Below are 7,725 nucleotides of genomic sequence, written 5' to 3'. Positions count from 1 at the left end.
GCCTCCAGGATGTGTCAGAGAAGCGGTTCTTTCAGACCCGCGTAATGAGAATACTGGACGGTCAGCAGTGGGAGCTGAGGTGAGCTTCTGCCTTGTATGGGCGGGAAACAGTCGCACAGACCGCCCTCCCAGGGCCTGACACTGGGGTCCTGGACCCCATGGCCAGAGACTTTTCTGCTCTACCTCATTCCAATGGCATTTGTCATGTTTCTCTACAATTCCCACAGTTCCAAGAATTTTTTTCTTTTGTGGGGGAAGAGAGACATTCCCAAGCAGGCTGTGTACTGTCAGCATGGAGCCTGTTGGAGGGGCTCCATCCTGTGACTGTGAGATTATGACCTGAGCTGAAATCAAGAGTTGGGTGCTTAACTGGCTGAGCCACCCAGGGGCCCCACATTTTTTTTTTTTTAAAAAGACATTTTAAAAAGTAAACTATCTCTGCTGCACTAAGTAACTTATCTTTTTATTAAGGATTTGTTGGGGGGCAGCAAGGGAGATTATGGTATACCATCAAAGGCTCCACTCTTTTTCTTTTGGACAGCAGTTTCATGTGAATCAGTACATGTAAGCTATCTCTAAAATGAAGACTCAGAAGGTGTTTCAAGAGTTTCAGGTTTATAATTTTATCTACCAATTATTTTTATTACTCTATTACATAAATATTACATTTCCATTTTATAATTAATAGAATTTATATAAATGGACAGTTCATATATGGCAGTTTTACCTGGGCTCTGTAGGTCCTTTTCTTCCTTGTGTTTTGGGCTCTTTCAGGTGCATATTATTTCTCACAAAATCCCCATAGATGCTTATCAAAATGTTAAAGAAGACTCCAAAGAACCGACTCATATATGGTACAGATGGATTTGAAATAATGCTTTTGTCACTTAAATCAACCACACTGCTTCTCAAAGTAGTGATAACTCATAGATACCAAAACTGTGATGAACTTGTTTGACCGTTCACTTGTATCGCTATGAGGATAGCTGTTGAGACGGGGAGACTCCTGTTAACAATTCACTTACCTCCCTAATTTCTTAAACCAACTTTGGTGATTGGTAGCTTTTTACTGGACTCATGTTCCTGCCAGGTTTACAATGGTATCATTACTGTTTTATGAATTGGATCTTTATGAAAAATAGCAGTCTATACTCAGGTAGACCTTCTACTTATTCCATTTGAATATTCATGAGATTTGGTTGTAAATGTTATAACTTTCTATGAGAAATTATTTCTTATAATCAGATACTTTTTCCTAATATTAAAATGCTAAATGTTAAGATGATGGTAATATTAGGATGATAGTTTCTGTTAGTAATTCTTAACGGGGGAAATCTGTTAAAAGCCTTCTCATTTTATAGCTTCTAAATTTAAATTCCCTAAGTTTTGTCATAGAGATGTGTACCATTTCCCTCTAATTAAGCTAAAAAAATCATCTTTCAGGTACCTTATTTAAATATTGTAAGTTAGGGGCACCAGAGTGGCTTGGTAAGTGTCTGACTCTTGATTTTAGCTCAGGTCATGATCTCAGGGTTTGTGGGATTAAACGCTGAGTTGGGTCAGTGCTGTCAGCACAGAGCCTGCTTGGGATTCTCTCCCTCCATCTCTCTCTCTCTACTCTTTCCCCTCCTCCCATTGTGTGCACACACTCTTTTTCCCTCTCTCAAAATAAATAAATATTTTTTTTAAAAAAATGGATAAATATTGCAGGAAAAAGTTTACAAATTACCTCCTTTTCTTTTTAGCCAAAACAAAGTTCAGTGCTTGAAAACCATCAAGGAAGAAGGGTGAGTACATCAGTTATTGGATTAATTTTATTAAACCTCTATCATATGATCAAACTGTAACTACTGTCCTATCTCACAATAAATAAAAGCTTTGACAGAAAATGAACAAGTTTATCCTGTGGACAGTACTGTCATCCAGCTGTTTCTGTGGCTGGCAGTTCCAGGTTTTGAGGCCATCTCAGAGGAAATCAGCCTGTTCGGGAGGGACTTCTGCACGAACTCATGTGTGTTTGGTTGTAATTGGTTTTGCATGCTCTGGTTGTTTAAGATTCATGTGCTGTTTATACATTCACATGCATTTGTTTATACATAGACAAGTATATATTTGACTAAGGACCCTTTGAGGGAAGGATATCTATTGGCCATTTTATTTATACCTCTTCATAGTACCTGGTAAAGAGCTCTGTCTACCACAGGTCTTATTGATTCATTATCTAACTGCTGATCACCATTACATTATGGGGTTTTGGTTTTGTTTCTTTTCTTTTCTTTTCTTTTTTTTTTTTTTGCTTTTTTGTTTTATTTTAGTTCCATGGTGCTGCTGCCTTCCAAATAAGCTGAAAAGTTCTTTCTTCTCAGAACATATGAGTGCTGGTGGGGAAAAATGGGACTGAAGGACTATAATATGTTATAATGTCCCACTGCATTTGTGATAAATACATTCTGAGGTTTCAGATGCCTTCCTAAGGAAATGTCAAGTACGTGCTCCTTATTTACAGCACAGGCATCTTTTCACAAATCAAAGAAAGTACAGGTTTTTTCACTTTGCTTTTGGAATACAGGGCTGGGTGAAGCACCTCTTTTAGCCTATCAAAGGACTAATCACACTTTCAGAGTCTGAAGTTATGCGGATTCATATTTAATTATGTTGGCCAATTATTTTGCTACACTCACTGAAGAGGGAGGATGGTGACATAGAAGAGAATTCCCAGACCACATAAACTATTGCTATCCCTCCTAGCCATCACTCTCATACTATCTACATATTCCTGTATCCTTTTCTTTTTTTTTTAATGAAACTTTCATCTGTGAAAAGAATAGCATTAAAGTGCAACAGAAGGAAGCTGTGTTCGGCATCAAGCAATATGCTGGAAGTGCTTGCAATTTAGAAATGCATTTTTTTTGCTTCTCCAGGGGGAACCATTCTTGATCTCATTGTGTTTACAGTAAAGAGCTCTAGACATGTTTTTACAACCTTGACTCCAAACTGGACTGATTTATTATACTTGAGAATTGGAGCTGTGCTCTTTTTTAACCTTTAACTCCTTAAGGTTAATATTAATAGTTATTTTTCACATAGAATGCATATATTTGTGTTTCATTCTATACATGGTGGCTATTATTGGGACAGTATTCAAGGTGAAATTAAAAGGGGGCTTTGAGGGGCACATGGGTGGCTCAGTTGGCTAAGCATCCGACTTTCACTTAGGCCATGATCTTCTGGTTCATGGGTTCGAGCCCCTTGTTGGGCTTTGCTGACAGATCAGAGCCTGGAGCTTGCTTTGGATTCTATGTCTCCCTCTCTCTCTGCCTCTCCTTTCCTCACACACACTCTTTCTCTCAAAAATAAACACTTAAAAATTAAATAAATAAATTAAAGGGGGCTTTGAAACATTTAATGAAGTGACAAATTGTCAATCTAATATCTATTTTCTTGTGCAAGAAGATAGAAACTTTATAAGTGATAAAATTAAGTATCTAAATTTATTCTTTGTGTTAATATTTCTGGCCCTAGGTAAGAGGCAGTTTATAAAAGACTGAAATGATATTGTTTTAAGGCTTCATATGTATTAAGGTAGAATAAATCCTGTTATAGGACATCTGGGTGGCTCAGGTGGTTAAGCATCCAACTTCCACTCAGGTTATGATCTCACAATTTGTGGGTTTGAGTCACAAATTGTCACAAAGGTTGAGTCACAAAGGTTGAGTCACAACCTGCTGACAGGTTGGAGCCTGGAGCCTGCTTCAGATTCTCTCTCTCTCTCTCTCTCTCTCTCTCTCTCTCTGCCCCTCCCTGGCTTGCTTTCTGTCTCTGTCTCTGTCTCTGTCTCTCTCTCTCTCAAAAATAGATAAACTTAAAAAAAAAGAATAAATCCTGTTATAAGTCTTTAACCTCTTAACTTGATACCTCTCCACAAAATTAGGCAGACAGTGGTGCACTATCATTCACAGGAGTGGACCTTTTTATTTGACTATACAATAAAAGATTTATACTTAATACTTTTCTTCCATGACACCTGTTCTTAAAAAGCTCTCTCCCCAACTCTCCACATCAGCCCCTATGTCCTTTGCAGTCCTCAGGCTGCCCATTCACTCATGCCTGTATGTGTGCTTTCATTTGGCTGGAGGCTTGCGGACTGACCACAATGCTAATAGCTGCCCTTGCAGGGTGCTCACTCTGGCAGTCAGGCTCCCAAGAAGAGCACAAACAGGATGCAAAGGCTGTCATGATTTCCAGAGTGGTCCATGCTTCCTGCATCCTTCTCCATGAGCCTATCTCTATCTGGGAGACTTGCCTGAGTCTGAAATGCTGCAGCAACAATGCTTCTGGTGAACAGAAACACTTGGCTGTGAGAAGATGCAACCCCAGCTCTGATGCGGTGATAACGCGTCTCAGGGGCAGCGTGGACAGCTGTCACGGCCAGCTCCTCTCTCGTCTTTTCTGACCTCTTTTGACCTCATGTCATCCATAAGTAATGTCTGCAGTTTCATCCAGTGGACAACGCTTCCACTTCGCTAACGTCATTATTCAGGTCCCTCACTCGGCCAGTTGGCCAGATGAGCGTGGAGCGCCGTCTCTTCCAGACGGCCCTGGCGCCTGACAGATGGCTGCGTCAATCATGTTTAAGACACAGTGTGCGCCTGTTTCCTTTCAGCCTCCTTTAAAACTGTACTAACCAAGTAGAGTGTGAGAGGGAAAGTCCAAACAGCAAGACTAGATTTGATGCTCAAAAGCCGCTGAGAGGAAACAAAGAGAAGATAGTATAAAAGGACAGAATGCATACTGGGGAGTGGATATGTTCGGGGCATTGTCCATGAAACTGGTCTTAGCAGTATCATTTCCATTCCTTCTAGTCCTTTTACCTTAAACCCAGAATCCCATCTTCCCATCTAGCACTTAGATGTGATTAAGAAAAAGCCTCCCTCAAGTCAGACACAATTTCTAGATTCCAGTTGCCACTCACCCCTCAGTTGAGTATCCTTATCCTTGTTCAGGACACAAACTGCTCAACTCTCCCTGTCAGCCCTGTTTACCTATTGACTTTTTAGTAACATCAGCAGAAGGTAATAGATCTCCTCTCTGGCAGCATCAGGACCTCATCACCTCCAAAAAAGCACAAGGCCTAGACAGTCATTCTCTGAAGATCTGCCATGTGGGCACATAGACGTGCTGTGTGTATCACTTAGGAGGCCAAGATATCGACATTATATACCACTACTGCAACAACGTATGCTTAGTCTTAATCCCACAAAGGGATGATGAGCACTTATTTCCAAATAGCACTAGAGGGTAACTTTTCTATTGTTTATAATAAACTGGCCACTTCTCAAGATAAAAAAAGTAAAAGTGATCTTTACATTCTTATAACTATTTTAAACAAATGCAGTGGGTTTTTACAATCTGTGAGGGATACACACACACACACACACACACACACATTTTGCACTCCAGTTTTGTCTCTCATTCTGATTCATTCATTCAAGAGAGCATTATGAGGTGGGTAATTTCTTCAGTGTTCTATTTAGGTACAGGAAAGATAACACTGTGCATCAGGGCATGGCTGCTGTCTGTGTTCACCAAACACACTGTGTATGGCAGAAGAAGACTGTTTCTTTCATGTATCTTATCAGACCCTTATGAATGGAGTTCCCTTTCCCCAGAAAGAAACCTGGGATTCTCAGCAAGTTACCTCAGAACTGCCCACATCAGATTAGGTAGTACTGGAGGTGAAGGGTAACGAATAAGATGGCCACTGGCAGAAAGTTCTTGCTGTAGCTCAAGTCTGCTAGTCTAAGTCCCTCAAAGTGTGTCTTGAATCTAGGCTCTTGTCTTTAGCTGACTACTGCCATCCCCATCTGGGGAACTGTATATGCCCCAGATTACCTCCTTGCACCAGTCTTTGCTGGAGGTGTTTCCAGCTATCACAGTTCATCATAAAAAGGATGTCAGATCATGTTACCCTTCCCCTTTGCTGGAAGCTTCTAGTTGGTTTCCTGTTGCCTGTAGAGAAGATGCTGAATGCTTTAGTTTGGCATAGGAGTCCTTGTAGGGTATGATTCAAACCTACTTCCCTAGTCTCATCACCTATCATTCTTTCCCCGGTGTCACACACACACACACACACACACACACACACACACACACACAGGCTAAGCTCTGGCATTCTCACCACTTTCCAGTGCTGCTGCCCGTCCACGGGTCCAGGCCTCAACACATGCATCACCTGGTAAAGCTTCTCCTCACGCATTAAAGATGCAGACCTCAGATGCAGTCTTTCCACATTTGGCCTGGCAGACAGTCCCATTCCTTCCTAAAAGACCCCACAGCACTTTCCATTCCTTTAAAAGATGATATTATAAGTTTTCTGCTTACCCATGCCCCCTTCTGATGAGACCCTTGAGGAAACATGTATGTCTCACCCATCCTCATATCCTGGGGACCCAGCAAAATCCCGGGCACAGGGTGCTATTCTAATAAATGTTCCTTGAATGAGCGGATACATAAAAGAGAAACTTATGGTCTTTTAGGTCCTGGCCTGGTCCAAGGCCTGTGTCATTATTGCCCCCTTTCATTCATTGTTTAAAAGACCTAAATGAAAGAGTCATTCCATGGATGTTTCCAGAGTGAGCACAGGGCTACCTCTGGCACACACCATATTCCGTATCGGCAAGAAGCTATTGGTGCTTTGAATGTAGATACAAACAGTGAAGTTCAGTATACAAGCAGATTAGTTCTTAAGCAGCACACCTGGTTCCTGACTTCTCACAGCTGCCCCCTTATGAGCAGTTGGGTCAGACCCGTGTGGATAGAGCCACCGGCAGTCTATTTTCCCTACTGTGACTTTCTTCTCGCTTTGGAGAAGTACGGCACTGCTGTTTGGATGATTGTGGGTCTGCGATGCCAAGATGTTTCAGAACAATGTTATGATGCCTGGTTGCACCTACTACCACTGAGACAAGCCCAGAAGTTAAATTATGAAGCAAACGTAAGCTTTGAAGAAATTTTTATTTAATCTGTATTCCCCTGTTTCATCTGTACATCTATCCAGCACAATCTGCATCATTATTAGCCACATCAACTTGCTTAAAAAAAAAAAAGGGTAAAAAGTAAGACATCTGTGTTATAGCATTAATATATTCAAAGGTTTTTACTTTCATCTTGCAGGCATTAACAGTGTGTAAATGCAATGTAAGCGCAACTTACAACAGCACTAAGTTAACAGAAGAAAAATGTACTTAGGAGCCTAGAAAAGAAGGAGGGCTTGTCAAAATAAAAAAAAAAAAAGAAAGAAAGAAAAAAGAAAAGAAACAGGGAGAGAGAGAGACGAAGAAAAGGTAAGTCTGTGTGGAGGGGTCAACCAGGTTAGGAATTAAGCAGAAAGCAGAATTTTGTATATATAGATAGAGTACTTTGCGTATTGCTCTTCCATAGCTTTATTTCTAATTGCCAGCACAATTTCTAAGGCACCGAGGCAACCCTCAAGCAGTGTGCTGAAGGTGTGTTTGTGCTGCTATGCCCTCTGGCTTGGCTGCCAGCCTATTCCCTTAGATCAGAGCCAGAAGGCAGACTGTTTTCGAATACCGATCACCTCACCCGGACCTAATCCTTTGAGTTCTCTTTGGCATCTATTCCTTCTGCCAGTTTCCTCTTCTGTTCCTCTCTTTTCTTCTGAAGTTGACAACAAAGACATCCTCAGGGCCCTCCTTGATGTAAGAC

At 41.1% G+C, this 7,725-nt stretch overlaps 1 long non-coding RNA gene across 1 annotated transcript; it reads left to right on the top strand.

Annotated features, from left to right (window-relative positions):
- Positions 1-542: 542 nt before the first annotated feature.
- On the top strand, positions 543-7,259 carry LOC120225102. Its single transcript, XR_005526732.1, has 3 exons — positions 543-613; positions 1,746-1,787; positions 7,174-7,259. It is a non-coding gene; the product is annotated as an uncharacterized LOC120225102 (long non-coding RNA).
- The last annotated feature ends 466 nt before the right edge of the window (positions 7,260-7,725 follow it).

The sequence above is a fragment of the Hyaena hyaena genome, unplaced genomic scaffold (genome assembly GCF_003009895.1).
Source record: "Hyaena hyaena isolate Hyena2069 unplaced genomic scaffold, ASM300989v1 scaffold_1323, whole genome shotgun sequence".
Classification (NCBI taxonomy): domain Eukaryota; kingdom Metazoa; phylum Chordata; class Mammalia; order Carnivora; family Hyaenidae; genus Hyaena; species Hyaena hyaena.
This window is presented reverse-complemented; position numbering and strand designations above follow the sequence as displayed.